The sequence below is a fragment of the Dipodomys merriami genome, unplaced genomic scaffold, assembly GCF_024711535.1.
Source record: "Dipodomys merriami isolate MVZ:Mamm:240054 unplaced genomic scaffold, mDipMer1.0.p SCAF_16, whole genome shotgun sequence".
NCBI lineage: Eukaryota > Metazoa > Chordata > Mammalia > Rodentia > Heteromyidae > Dipodomys > Dipodomys merriami.
In genome coordinates this window covers 27,536,549-27,551,837 of record NW_027202937.1, presented here as the reverse complement: position 1 = coordinate 27,551,837, position 15,289 = coordinate 27,536,549, and positions in this window count along the sequence as shown.

Sequence of the window (15,289 nt, the reverse complement as noted above, 5' to 3'; positions counted from 1 at the left end):
AGATCATCTCAAATAACTTTGATATAGTGTTTCCCTACGTCTTGGTTTTGAAACCCATGAACTCTCACAATATACTCAGTATCAGTGTTTCACCTATCATATTCGTCTATTCCACCATTCAGCTAAGGATAAACAAGAAATTTCCAAAAGTGTTTTGTCGCCCCTCTATCATTCTTTTCATGTTTTATTAGCAAACTCTGATTTTCCCAATCTGACCAAACCTGTTGCCTCCAGAGTTTATGAGAAGGAATTAACCACAGTGCCTCACAGAAAGGACCTCGTGTGGATAAATTGCTATCTCCTTCCTCAAGATACATGCTCTCTCTTGTTCTCATGTTTTTCTTTTTTTTCTAGGTTACAAACATGACATGTGTTGTATGTGGCTTTCAAATGTAGACTTTAGTCCTAATCCTCTCATTGTCCATTATATTTTATGTTTTACCTTAAATTTTCAAACTTTACTCTGTGTGTGTGTGTGTGTGTGTGTGTGTGTGTGTGTGTGTGTGTGTGTGTGTGTGTGTGTGTGTGTGTGTGTAAAATGAGGATTCCTTTGCCAGAGGTGATGTTGAAAAGAACTAAAACAAATAAAAAATCTCTATCACTTCTGGTTTGAAAAATATTACTCCACCAATAAAGATTCTAACTCACATCACTTTTCACAGCCAGGAGGTCAAGTGGTACAAAATATCTGAAACTCTCCCAAAATCCTCAGCACTAACAGCCATCTTTTACAACCTCAGTTATGTGCTCCTGACCAGTAAGATCAGGAACTTCTCCAGCCTCTCCAGGTGCTGATGCAGATGGTGTACATGGCTTAACAGATGGATACATTAAAAAAAATAAATAGTCCCAAGATCCAGTTATGATCTTAAGAACAAGGGCTACCAGGCTTATAGCTTTTGGGTCAAATAAGGAGAAATTGGGTTTCCTAATCAGCTTATGAACAAAATGTTTAAAATAGTCCTGTGTGGCAATTTTGCCTGGGAATAGAGGTAAACTGGAAAATGTAGACTAGCTAGATTTAACCCTGAAGTGCATTGTTTCTAGGTTCCCTACAATTCTAGTTGTGAGCAGAGACTGTTACTTTATTGGCTGGACTATAAGAACAAAAATATATAGCCCAATGTGTGTTGTAAAAGTTGCTGGAGCCAGGAATGGTAGCACATGTCCATAATCCATACTATTACCTAACAACATAGGAGAATAGAAGCTAAGTCTGGCCCAGGGATGGGGGAAGGGAGTCTGACTTTATCTGAAACAAAATAACTAAAACAAAAAGGGCTAATGAATGGCTGGAGCATTATCAAAGATAAGTATGGAAACCTCACTTCATACTTCAGTACCAGAAAACATGTTGTTGTATTTATTAAGATTTTTGGACTATTCCCAAATACGAATATTAATAGTATATTATTATAATTTATTTTCTAAACATAATTACTTTACAAAATAATATTTTAAAATTTCCAAATGTTTTAGTTATCCTACAAATGCATTTGGATTCTTGGATTTATTCACCCTGAAACCAGAAAACCCACTCTGAATTCTGACTTGGCATTCCCAGTGATGGTAGCTCTTCTGATGAGAGAAGGAGAAGGGAACACAAAATGTATCAGACCTTAGTTAGACCATCCCTGTCAGTGAACACAAGGCCATTGCTCCTTCAGTATTTGGGAGACAGAATTAGATAGTTAGACCCATCCCAGAACTAATTCTCATAAGAACACATTTAAAACCAACAAACACATTTTTCAAGATAAATATTGTGGCTTTCCTATGCACTAATGAATATGTAAATCTGAATGCCAAGGAAAAATATGACTATTGAGCAATAATCAATGGAAACTACTCAGTTGTCACTTAAAGGTGCTGTGTTTGATAGGACAAGGAAGCAGAGGGGAAAGGGATGGGGCTCAAGGAAGTTTTGTGTTCCTCAAATGAGGTCTCTACATAGGGTAGCTTAGTAAATTCAGGGATAGAAATCACTGGAGCGAATGATCTATCTTATAAATTAGACTTCAACTAGTGTAAAAGCTCTTTAAGTGAAGGACCAATTGTTTTGGTAGCCTGTCGGAAATAATTTCAACCCTCATAGGACACAGAGCAGAGCAGTGTGATCCCAGTCTTCATTTCTCATGCTGGGAGAGAAGCAGAGCAGGACAGGAGAAAATCCCTACCCTAGAAGCAGGGAAGCCAGATCCTAAGGCTGAGCAGGGATGGCAATCTCAGCATCCCCACCTCCCTCTCTTCCCCTGCCCCTCCCACCCTCCCTGAGTGAGTATAGAATTCAGTCTTTTATGGAATCACAATGAGTTGATATAAGCAATGGCAACAAAAACAACATCAAAAGAAATTACACCACCATCAAACTATCTCATAATATCATTAGTGACCTAAATTAAAGCAAGATAATTGCCCCAGCAGACAACAAACAGCCATGAAGAATACTAATAACATTGAAAGCCCCGTTCCAATGCTCTGCCAGGAGCCGAGTTACAAATGGTCTTGCAATTTGTGTACACACAGAGCAACTGACAGAGCTCTTTCTCAAGTTCAGAAAAATAAAAACAAACAGTGAAAGTCATCTGGCTTGCTTTTGTTTTCATATTTTAAATTTATTTCATTTTATTTTTCACTGTCCTCAATACAGTGAAATAAAAGCTTGCTGAATTTTGACATTGCCAGACAAAACTGAGAAGCCTATCTATGCCACTTAGAGATGCCAAAAGGACATGTCGACCGATTGTCTTTATTTTCTGTAATACAATACAAAATGTCACTTCCCTCAATTTGTTTAATCTTCTACTAATACACATCCTAACAGTTATATTCCAGCAATAACATACCTGGTTAGAAGAATTCTGAAATAAGAATCCATCAGTTTCCCACTTCCATATTTCATAGGGTTAAGACTGGCAGGAATAAACATGAAAGAAGTAATTAGCTATGATTTCATGGATCGGGATAAACTGGTTTCCTCAGTAACATTTAAGCAAAACAACTGCATAAGGCCATTCAAGACTACATGCTCTCAAGTTTGCAAGAGCTGTAGCCTCATCAGATAAAGCTGTAGACCCCTAGGTCTCCAGCTAAACCAGTTCCAAGGACTGTGGGCAACAATTCAAGCATGGTACTAAAATATAATGTCTGTGGGAAGTTCCAATTCTTGGAGCAATGAAAGAAGGATATAAATAAAGGTTTCCTGATGTACCTGTGTATTTCTGGCCTTTATTATTTTCATTTGAAAGTGGTTAAGGAATTAAGAATTGGGCTCAGTGCAACCATTTTCCTCCCCAAGAAATTATTGTGCATATTCTCCACATTGCTGAGCTAGAGAAGTTCTGAAATAGTTCCATCTTCAAGAGGTCATGTTATTTATCGTTCAGTTTTTAAAAATAGAATCATTCTTTTAAATTTTACCTTCATAATTATTTTGAATTCATTTTGTCTAAGTGGTCTAATAAAATCAACTATTTTTAAATAGTCTTTCGAAATTAGTTGCAGTTTCTTTCTGATGATTTGAAATTGCCGGGTTCAAATTTAGGAAAATGAGGCTTTTAAAAGAATGTCTTCATTTGAGAACCGAGGTAGTTGTTCTTAAAATGTGTAGCAGAAATACCTACAAAGCTTATATATATTTATTCATTTCTTCATTCATTTCTTCATTCATTTTTGCCAATACTAAGCTTGAACTCCGGGCTTCAAGCTCTTGCTCGGCTTCCTTGCTCACAGCTGTTAGTCTAGCACTTGGGCCATGACTCTAGCCCTGAAATTTGTGGGTTAACTAGAAATAGTTGCAAAGACTTTTCTGTCCAGGCTGACTTTAAACTGTGATCCTCCAGATCTCAGCCTCCTTAGTAGCTAGGATTACAGGCATGAACTACCATTACTCAGCTCCTAGGCGTCTTATTAATCAAAGCTTCTGATACAGGAAGTCTGATGCAAGGTCTAAGGATTTATATTTCTAGTAAGTTCCTAGATAATGCAAATAGACACCACACTGTAACAATCACTGTGTTCATTTCCTAATTTAACTGTGAGATCAGGTAAGGACTGTGTGTTTTGGGTTATATTTAACACTCATTTATATGTCTCTGAATTTATATTTAATGTAAAGGAGCAAGACAATTCCATTTGATGTTGATGGAAAACATTTAAGAGGACTGAATTGGAGTTTAACATGGCTCCCATCTTACTCCTTGTAGTTTAGCCTATATTAATTGTCTTCTGAACATGCTATAAGAATATGGAATTGCTATTTTTCCATAACTCCTTCTCTGTGCTCTCTCACCCTTCCTTCTGTCTAAAATGTGTTACTATTGATTTTATGAAGGATTATATATTTGGACAGTTTCAAGACTGACATTAACAGGATTAAGTACTAGACAAACATCCACGTAGATTCTGTTTATTACTTTTGCAATTAGATTTGCATGTCATTGATGCCTGCTCCCAGGAGTGCATTGGTGATACAGGGAAGGTGAGACCAAAGGATGTGGGGTTTCTGACAAGTTCCTACTTAGCCTACTTTTTTTCCCTTGCTTTCAAGCTTATGATGCCGGATGACGTTTGTTTTCCTACCCTGCAAATCAGATGAAAACCAGGAAAAACAAGAGTAGGCAATAATAGTGCTTACTCTGGCTGGAAAATTCTAGTCTTGAACAGCAGGCCTGGATTTGATTACATCTTGTAATCAAGCTGTGTACAGTATGACTTGACTTAATGTCTCAAGAACTGCTAATCTGCACATCGGAAAGCTTGATTTTCAAGATGACACGATCCATTGACTTGAACAAGAAGTCACAGTTCATCACTTTCCTCCCCACCCCCCAGTACCCTGTTACTGCTTCCAAGATAGGAAAGACTCCCAAAGATAATTGGGTATGTGGTTAATAATTGGGTAATATTTGCTTTCCAAGCATGCTGGGGTAAATGGTATTTAAAAAAATAAAAAAGCCAATGTTGTATGCTGCTAAATTGAGCTAGCTCAGAGAGTTTACACTAGTCCCAAAGTCCAGCTTCAATTAACCTTGTATTTCAAAAGACCCCAAATGAAATGACTTTGGATTATCTTCACTTTAGCATGTATGTAATCCAGGCAATGGTAGCTCATGACTGTAATCCTAACTACTCAAGAATATGAGATTATGGTTCAAAGCCAGCTCTGCAGAAAAGCCATCTTACCTCCCAATTAACCAGCAAAAAGCCAGAAGTGGAGGCATGTTTCGGGGAGTTTTGAGCAAAAAGAGCCAAGTGAAAATGTGAAGCCCTAAATTCAAGTCCAATACCAGCACAAGCACACACAAGCACACACACACACACACACACACACACACACACACACACAGAGTATATGTCTGTATATGTGCATGTATGTATACATTTTACATATATATGTATCTTTTGAATTATACATAGAAAATGGTATATCAATGTAATTTTCCTCATAATAACCAATACCTTTGATTATACCTGTTTCTATCCATCCACAATTCAGGAACATTTTATTCTGTGACAGGAGAAAGCATAAAACTCATTATTTTGCCATGATGTTCGGATCTTAAGCAAGGCTGACTCTTTTGTGTTGAGCACTTTCAAACTTACTTTAATACTATGCCAAATGGTTCTTTCTCAAGAACAATCCATTAAGGAGTCCCTCGGTTCATTCTAAGGGTAGTGACCTAACCACTTCCCGATAAGTTTCACTCCTTAAAGGTAGATGTATACCACCTCCCAATATTCCCAAACTGAAATAACTCTTCCACACATGAACCCGTGAAGGGCACCCAAGCTATATCCAAATTTTAGCAGAGGTGGGCCTTTGGGAAATTCATATGGCAGAAGCATGTCTGTCATCCTGCTTTGGAGGTGTACACTTCCCAGCAATGCTATCAGCATACTTGGCTCATAGCAGGGAGGTAACCATCTCCTGTACCTTGTGTCCTGTGTCTAAGAATTTAAGAATGGTTTTACTAGATCACACAAAAACCTACCAGTCAAAGAAATAAATTACAGCCAAAGTCAAACCAACTCACTTGAAAGTAGCATGACCCCATTGATGTAAACCTCTATCTATAGGACAGAAATCAGCTTCCATTAGCTAGTCTATGGAGAATGCACTGCAGCCTAGACAGGTTGTGACATGGTATAGGTTAGATCAATCACTTCAGAATGTCTGAAAAGACATTTGACACTGTATTTCTAGTTTTCTGGAAATACAATCTCTTAATTTTATTTTATTTTGGTTATCTCTCCCAACACAACAGAGACTTGGTACACAGACCTTCTGGATTTTATATGGACACTGTTCCCCAAAGTGTGTTTCACAAATACAATCTCTGGATGGAGAACTGTAAAGAAACATTGGACTCTTTATGACACCATGCAGGCATGTGTGCAGGCCCTCTCCTCTCACTGCAGACAAAAAATACAGGTTGCTTATTTTGGCTTTCGTCCTTAATTCTCTACCCACAAAGAAACCAAAGAGGCACGTCCCTGGCAACACTACCCAGCGTGGATCCAACAGTGTTAGGAATGGAACCCAGTGAAACAGGACTGTCCTTTTACTGCAGTATCAGACATGATGAGTTAATTGAACCTGCTTGTATTGGTAAGCTTTTGTAAAGTTTCAAGTTGAACTCTTGACACTCTCTTTGGTACAAATTATTATTTTCTTCCACACAGACGTTCTGCCTTTTCTGCTTTCAGACATTCCACAGAGATGAACAAATGATCCATATGTTGAGAAGGTAAATGGATTGTACACATAGATGAACAGTTTGTTAATCTATCGTAGGATAGCAATTTTAAATTGAAGATTTCAATTTTCATGGGAATCATCGTGGGTTTCCTTGTTATTTTTAATATGAGGGGATATTTTCCTCATCTTTGAAATAAATTCTTGATTCAGAATAAAGTGGCTAAGAATGTAAAACCAACCAACTTTTCTCATACTTCTGACCCCTACACCTATGCAAATTTTATGTTTAGTTTAATATAAACCATATAATCATACCCCCTTCTTTGTCTGACCATTGTGCTGAGTTTAAACAATTCTGTCTCCACAATGTGTGCAAACCAACTCAGCAGGGACTACAAGCATCTCAGCAGCCTTTTAACTCATGTTAACTTTGCTACTCAAAATATTAGTGAAACACAAATTATTGCACTTGGAAAATTACACACATTTTGTTTAATTGTGTATAAATGAACCTAGAGGGAGCATAATTCTGCAATTTTCAAGCTAGGAATGAAGGTGAACAGGTTTTCCTACGCATTTGACTAACACAGTACTTATGCAAGTAGCACACATTATCCCAACAATTACAAAGCCATAATGCAGCCCTAGTCCCATTGAGCATTTCATTAGTTGTTATAGTGGAAACTTCTTTTTACTAAATATAAAAAAAGTTTTAAATGTGGATTACAGTTAATTTTCAGTATATGTTAACCAAGCCTTTAAAAGAAGTAAGAACTAAGAAACCACTATGTTATATTGAATGTTAAAAGAGGTGAAATTCTATTGCAGTTTCTCACCACCTGCTCTAAAGAAGTACATATTTTCAAGTTTTATCACTTTTCCTATCTAAGACATGACACCAAATGTGTTTGAGCTACATAAAACTCTGTAGGCCACTGAATAATTGTATCGAGACAATAGGGAGTTAATTGGAATAGGAAATCATATCCTTTAGACATACAGCAATGAATTCAATTTTTCTACCAAACGTCATAATTTTTTTCATTCTAAATGGCTTAAGTCATATCATGAAACTAAATAACTTACAAAACAGCTTATTTTATTTTAATTGAAAAGAAGGGACTCTTCTTCTGTATGGATTGTGGGTTTCCTAATGAGTAACTTCATCTACATCATTTCAAATTACATAGAACTATATTCTGAGCAATTGGAAATTGAAAAAAAAAAGCCATCATTGTTTTTAGTAATGGATACAGTAGCTCATTCTCTAGGTGTATTGACAGGCACAAATGTAGATTTAAAATTTGTCCCACCCCACACCTGTCCTGGCCATCAGTTGCTTAGTGTGTCTCTAATAATATTGTCAAAGAATCCTAGAAAAGAATCCATGTAGAGTCCTGTTATAGCCTCTCTTGAAATGCACTTCTCAGCAAGAGAAGGATATAAGTAATTTCCATATCCCACTTCACACTGGAAATAAGGAAAAGGAACCAGTTGTACTTTGGGATATAACATTTCTACAAAAGTGAATGTGGAATTATGTCTATTAAATTGGTGGGTACGCCAGTGGCTCATGCCTATAATCAAGCTACTCAAGAGGCTGAGATCTGAAGATTGTGGTTCAAAGCCAGCCCAGGCAGTAACATCTATGAGACTCTTATCTCCAATTAACCACCAGAAAACTGTGCCTCATGTGGTACAGTGCTAGCCTTGAACTAAAGAGCTGAAGGACAGTGAACTCCCAGGCCCAGTGTTCAAGCCCCACGATGAACAAAACAAACAAAAACTGGTAGCTTTATTATAGTGGCTTCTTCTATCACATGTCCATTCCATCATGTGTACCTAAATATTTCTTATGGATCCTGTTTACAACAAATGAATAACAGACAATGCTTTGATCTTTGGTCTATCTTATAAATTGTTTTCTACTACTTTAGTTCTATTCAGCTTTTATTACTGTCTCCTTCATGCCAGACACCTGTTTTAATATAAGGACTTTATTTTTCAGTTATTATGAGATCAGCTGATCTGGAGACATTAATCATTGAAAAGACAGTTTGTTATTCTCAGGTCCCAGGAGAAGGGGTCAAGAAGGGTTCCTACAGCATGCAGGGGAGCCATGCAGGAAAACACCAGGATTGGTTAGGAATTAAGGTGGAAGGGAATGTGGAGAAAACTGTAAGGGATTCTTTCTGCATTAGACAAACTTTAATGTGGATATATTTTTACGTACGTATGCAAAAATGCCTATATAGACTGATGAAATTAGATAGAAGGTATCTTTTGAAATCAATTTTGTTTTACCAATAATATTTTCTTCTCAAATCTCCTGTCATATATATATATATATATATATATATATATATATATATATATATATATATATATAAATTCTTGTATAACAAGTGAAATATCAAGTTATTTTATTGGTAGCTAACTATACTAACTTCCATGGGGTCAGTAATATTTATAAAAGTAACAAGAAAAGGCTGCATGCCCAACTCATTTGGGGTTTAGTTTATTAGCATTTCAAAGTGGAACTTGGTTTTAACCTTTCTTTGTGTGTGTGGGGTTATGTTGTTGGGAATCAAACCCATAGCCTTTTGAATGTGAGGCAAATTTTCTACCATTTCTGAACCTATCTTTCTTTGTTATAAGCTTCTGATGGTAGAATTTTTCTTCAAACTATGGTTTTAGCTACATTCCCAAACTTTTATTCAATGTGCAATGTTTTCTAATTTCTCAATTTCTTCTTTTAGCTCTGTTTACAAAGATATGTATGTTATTGAATTTCTGAAATGTTTGTGCCCTTTCTAAATATCTTACTATATATATTTCTACCTTACTTAATTTTTAATTGATTTTTGGGAGACTGGAGATTTAATACACAACCCTACACCACCCCACTGGTATTGAGCCACATCCTCAGCTTCTATAGATTTCCAATTCAATTCTTTTGTGCCCCAAATACATACTTTGAATAATCCCAGTTGTTTATAGTATATTGAGATTTGTTTAATGCCTCAGCATGTAGCTCATCTTGAGCGTACATTGTATATTAGCAAATATGTATTCTTCTATGTATTCTGTACTTGTCTGTAGTGTTTTGTAGAAATCTACTGATTGATAACATTCCATTTTGTGTCTCTTCTGATGCTCAATACTTTCTCTTTATTTTTTGTCAATTGCTGAGAGATAGATATTAAAATTTGTAACTATATAACTGTACAAATATATATTCCTTTGATTTTGTTAAAAGTTGAACATGTATTTTTCCTGAAGTGACTGACCCCTTTGTTAGTTTGAAATAATATTCCTCCTTATCTCTTTTAATACCCTTTATCTTCAAATCTATCTTATCTTATAGTAAAATGCACACTCCAGTCTCCCCAATGCTTGGAGTTTACCTGATATGTCTTTTTCCACCGATCTAGTACCAACCTTCTCTTGAATCTGTTATGGAATCTGTGCTTTCTCTCCTTAAACTGCTGGCCTCTACCAGGATAGAATTCTTGGTTCCCTCCCCCCCCCCCCCGCAAAAAAAGGAGAAATGATCTCACTAAGAGACACAGAAAATTTCCCATTGAACTTGTATTGCTGACTACCATCTGGTCAACCTCAAGAAGGGAAGAAATTATTATCCTGCTGGGAAAATTCATACTAATAACCATCAGAAGCTAATAATATTCTTGTTCCCTGTACAGAGTAAGATGTAATGAGAAACCACAGAATCTTTGGTTGCTTCTGATTTGGTAAGTAGGTAATTACAATAACTGTGATCCATCAACAGCAAGATGTAATGGTTAGACTATTCAAGAGTAAAGGTCTAGCTTTCTTTGTGTGTCAGAATACCCAGGAGAAAGCTGGACACCAGTGGCTCACACTTGTAATCTTCGTTACTCACAAGGCTGAGATCTGGGGATCATGGCCCAAAGCCAGCCCAGGCAAGAAAGTCTGGGATACCCTTATTTCCAATTAACCACCAGAAAACTAGAAGTGGTGCTGTGGCTCAAAGTGGTAGAGCACCAGCCATGAGCACCCTTCTGAAAAAATATCCAGAAGAACCTAAATGCAGGTGGAAGGTGAAGAAATTCTATACTGGTTTATTGGGAGAAGGAGATGATGTTTACGAGATCATCTGAAACAAGCTGCTAATGATGCCATCAAACATTTGTAAAAATATATACATAAAGGAAATTCAGTTAGCCACTCCTAACTGTAGCTATAAATAGGTGCGATTTCATGAATGACAAGGCAGAGCTCTCTGACGGGGTATGGTGGGGGGAGCGAGTTCTTCTCCATACTTCTCCCCTTTTCTCAGGAACCACTTCTAAATAAACCTCCTGCAAGCAATTTATCTCAGGATCTCTTTTGTCATTTTTTGACAAAAGAGAAGGTTGATAGATCACAATGCCAGTAGTTTACACATATAATTTAATTTATTTCTATGGAATAATCTATGAGTTGGTTATGTTGACATGGCTTTTATTACAAAGGAGCAGACCTGTAACCTATTTTTCCCCAAATTCTTGCCCTGACTGAAATAAAGGCTTGTTCTTAAGATGGCTTTGTCTTCCCCCTTCTCAAATATGGACCACGATTTTAACATTTCATTCATTCTTCATTTATAAACATGTAGAGAACGGACAACAGGTGTCCAGTATTTTCTCAGTATGGGAATACAAAAGTCAAAAAAAAATCCCAAATGATCTGTTCCTTTCAGAGCTTATATATCTATAACTTTCTAATTTGCCTTTCTTAAGTATAAGAGCTAAGGAGCTAAAGTTATTTCCTTCCTTCACTTCAGTTATTATTGGAATTTACATGGGGGTCTTAAATGAAATGAAATTGGGAAAGATGCCTCAGATGACTGACCGGACACCAAGAGTCCATTTTGCTAGAATACAACGCCATGGAACTGTGTTTCCACACCCTGAAAATCATGTTGTACATTTTGTAGACATTAGGTAGTTGAAAGCCTCCTTATCCTTACTGTTTTAAGAGCAGCAAGCCCATCAGTGGCTTATTGTTACCATCATTAGCAATGTGTTCTCTCCAAACACATCCAAAGGAGAACTATGGTGGCTTAATTAGAATTTAAGCCATTTCCCATGCTGAGCTCCCACTCCGTATGACAGGGGATAGGTAAAGTACTTAATGTCTGAAGGTTGAGAGAGTTTCAAATGAAGGCTGCACACCCTCTTCTTTTGCAAATCTTACGAGGCAACCATTCATTGAACTTGTATATGTAATGATTAGAAGATCGGGGGCTCTGCCAGGCAATGTCATTAGAGAAGGAATGATGGGTTTGCTTCAGTGGCTCTAGATGTCTCCTCCCCTCCTGACACATCCTTAGCTAGGAACTTCCTACTCAAAACTATAAGAAAGCTAGGTCTGACACAGATTGGTGCAAGCCAGAATTATTCTTTCCTTTCCATATGCCAGGCCTAGTCATGTATGCCAATAACCAGAAGGTCCAGATCATTGCATTGACTTCAGCCTTGGGGACACATTGTTCAGATTTCCTGTCTTGATGTTCTGTTTTCCTTCTTGCCAATCAGTGCTTTCAGAACATCTGATCTGACTCAAGCGTCAGAATATTCATCTCAGGTTATGTCCTTTCTGCTTGCCCAGTGCAGCATAACAACCTCCTTCCAGTGGGTCTCATGAGCTCACCATGCCCTTGGGATCTTACAGGCTAAGCTGCTCCAACAGCTATTGTCATCGCCTGTAGAGTTTTCTATCTACTCGCACTATGAAGTTAATGTGCCTTCATGACCTGTCAGTCTCTAGTGCTCACCTAATGCCTTGTTGGTTGTGACATGGATCCACACATGTTAACTTGTATGGGGCAACTGCTATATTAACTAATGTCCCTAAGGGATTGTGGGACATGGTTCTTGATGTTTCAGTGGCCATTATGTCCAAAGTAATCCATCACATAGGATTTAAGGTAATGACACAATTGTTAAAGTCCTGTCTTCCTCACATTGGTCTGGTCGTGACGCAGTAAGTTCTCAATGAGCATGATGGTTTATGAGTTTTCTGACAAGGAAATATTGCAAAAGAAATAGGAAAGATGATGTAAAATATTCTGGTGGAGAGGTTTTTCATGAAGGCCTATGTAATAATAAGAAAAGTTAATATTGATGAAATTCTTTCCTATGTTTTATGACAGTTAATTACCAAGAATATAATTATAATCTTCATTCAAAAAGAAAGATAATAAGGTGTTCTGAGAATTCATAGAATTTACCTAACATATGCTAATATGTATGTATATAATATACATAAAACATATCTATTATATTTGATATATGTATATAGCTATATATGATATATGTATATAGATATATATGATATAATTGAATGTACATATATATAGATAAGATTTGTTAGCATCCATATGCTTGTATAGTCTTTAACTACTGTTACACATTAATATTCCCTGGTTTAGATTTTCTCAAGGGATATAGAACATTAGTCTGTGCATGTTCAACTACTTCTTAGATGACTTGGCAAGTTTTGGGGAATCTTTGCTGAAACCACAAGAGGTGAAGGCACTGTGATCTAAAATGATTCTCATTGGTGTTTTGAAAATAAATAAGGATACAGGTGGACCCATTGCAACAATGAGAAGTACAAGTTGTTATGTCGAAAACGAACTTTACAACTTTGGGGGGGGGCGGGGAGGATTGGGTGGGGGGTGGGGAGAGGATGGGAAGAGCTGGGAAGGGGAAACAAAGGAGGAGGCTACAATGCTTGATAAGAAATGTACTCATTATCTTGCCCATTAATTGTAATCCTTCTGTATGGTACTTTCACAATAAAAAAATAAATAAAATTAAAAAAAAGAAAAGAAAGCACAGAAAATAGTGCTATTGAAAAGGGCATCCTTGAGCTTTTCCAAGTTCCATTAATGGTTTTGTTCATCTTCATTCATGGAGATAGAACTTTGGACAAGATATCTAAACAAAGAATATGAATCTCAGTAATGAGTGCTCTGTTCTGGTTACAGAACTTGACAAATTCCAGATTATATGGTAATTCATACATTTAATGGAAAGAAAAAGCTTCCAATTAGTCATTGCTTTTAAACATGTAACTGAATCTGGGGAGGGGGGAATTGCCACTTAAATATTACTAAATCTGTATATTGATGTTCCTAGCTAAGATGGATAAGATTTTATATATAAAAAGTACAGTATTATGTTTGTGAATTTATGTGTATCAGTGTGTGTGTGTGTTATTTATTCTCAAGACCTATTTTCTTAGAATTTTTTAGTAAATGGTTTTGTTGACTATTATCACATCTCAGAACATTAAAACTTCAGAAGTCATTCATCATACTACTGACTCACATCTCTTAATTTCACCAACCTTCTGTATCCTTATAACAGTTTGCCAGTAGGATTCACTATCTGTAGCTTTCACATACAAATGAACTTCTTTTTTTAATTGTGAAAATACCATACAATTACATGGGCAAGATAATGAGTACATTTCTTATCAAGAATTGTAGCCTCCTCCTTTGTTTCCCCTTCCCGTCCTTCGCCCATCTCACCACTCCCTACTCCCCTCTGCCCCCATCTGCCAAAGTTGTAAAGTTTGTTTTTTGGCATAACGATTTGTACATCAAATTGTTGCAATAGGTCCACCTGTATCTCTATTTAAACGATTTGTTTTTTCCCTTCCCCTCCACAAATTATACCAACATCAAATAAAGAGAAAGCAGGGGTTATGCTGTGGGAGAGTGATATACAAAACAACAGAAAAATCATCTTATAAATATGTTAGAAACAATTGCATGAAATGTTTTTGCTTTCATGCAAATGAATTTCTTGAACTAGCTTTCTGAACTGCCTGTAAAACCAGTGTTACTCATAGTCTCCAGATGGTTTCGGAAGAGCCCCCAGAAATTGCTGAGGCATCTTTGAAAGTTGTTGGACATGTTATATTATGAATCCATATCCAAACTGGAGAACACTAGTGGATTGTAAGAATCCTAAAAATTTATAGATGGAAATGAATGTCTTCATTGCATATGATAAATACCTCTGTGATAAAAAATGATTCAGACTCTATCTACCTACCTATCTATCTACCTACCTATCTATCTATCTATCTATCTATCTATTTGGGTATAGTCGTGGGCCTGAACTCTGGGCCTGGGCGCTGTCCCTCAGCTCTTCAGCTCAAGGCTAGTGCTCTGCCACTTGAGCCACAGCACCACTTCCGGCTTTTTTTTTCTGCTTATGTGGTGCTGAGGAATCGAACCCAGGGCCTCATGCATTCAAGGCAAGTGCTGTACCACTGAGCCACCTTCCAGCCCCCAGACTTTATTTTATAAATAACGATAAATTACTAAAATGTAATATGTTCCATGTTAATAAAACTGTCCTCTACTAGCCACCATATACCTCAGTGCAAGTGGACTGTCTTGGAGAAAATTACCAGTTTGCTAGTTCTTCATTTTAGCTAGTGTTAAATGATCTTTACAACAGGAGAAATATATTTATTTTAAAAACTAGGGGGCGGGGAGTGTAGTTGTGGAGATAGAAGGGAAAGGATGGTAGGAGATAAAGGAGG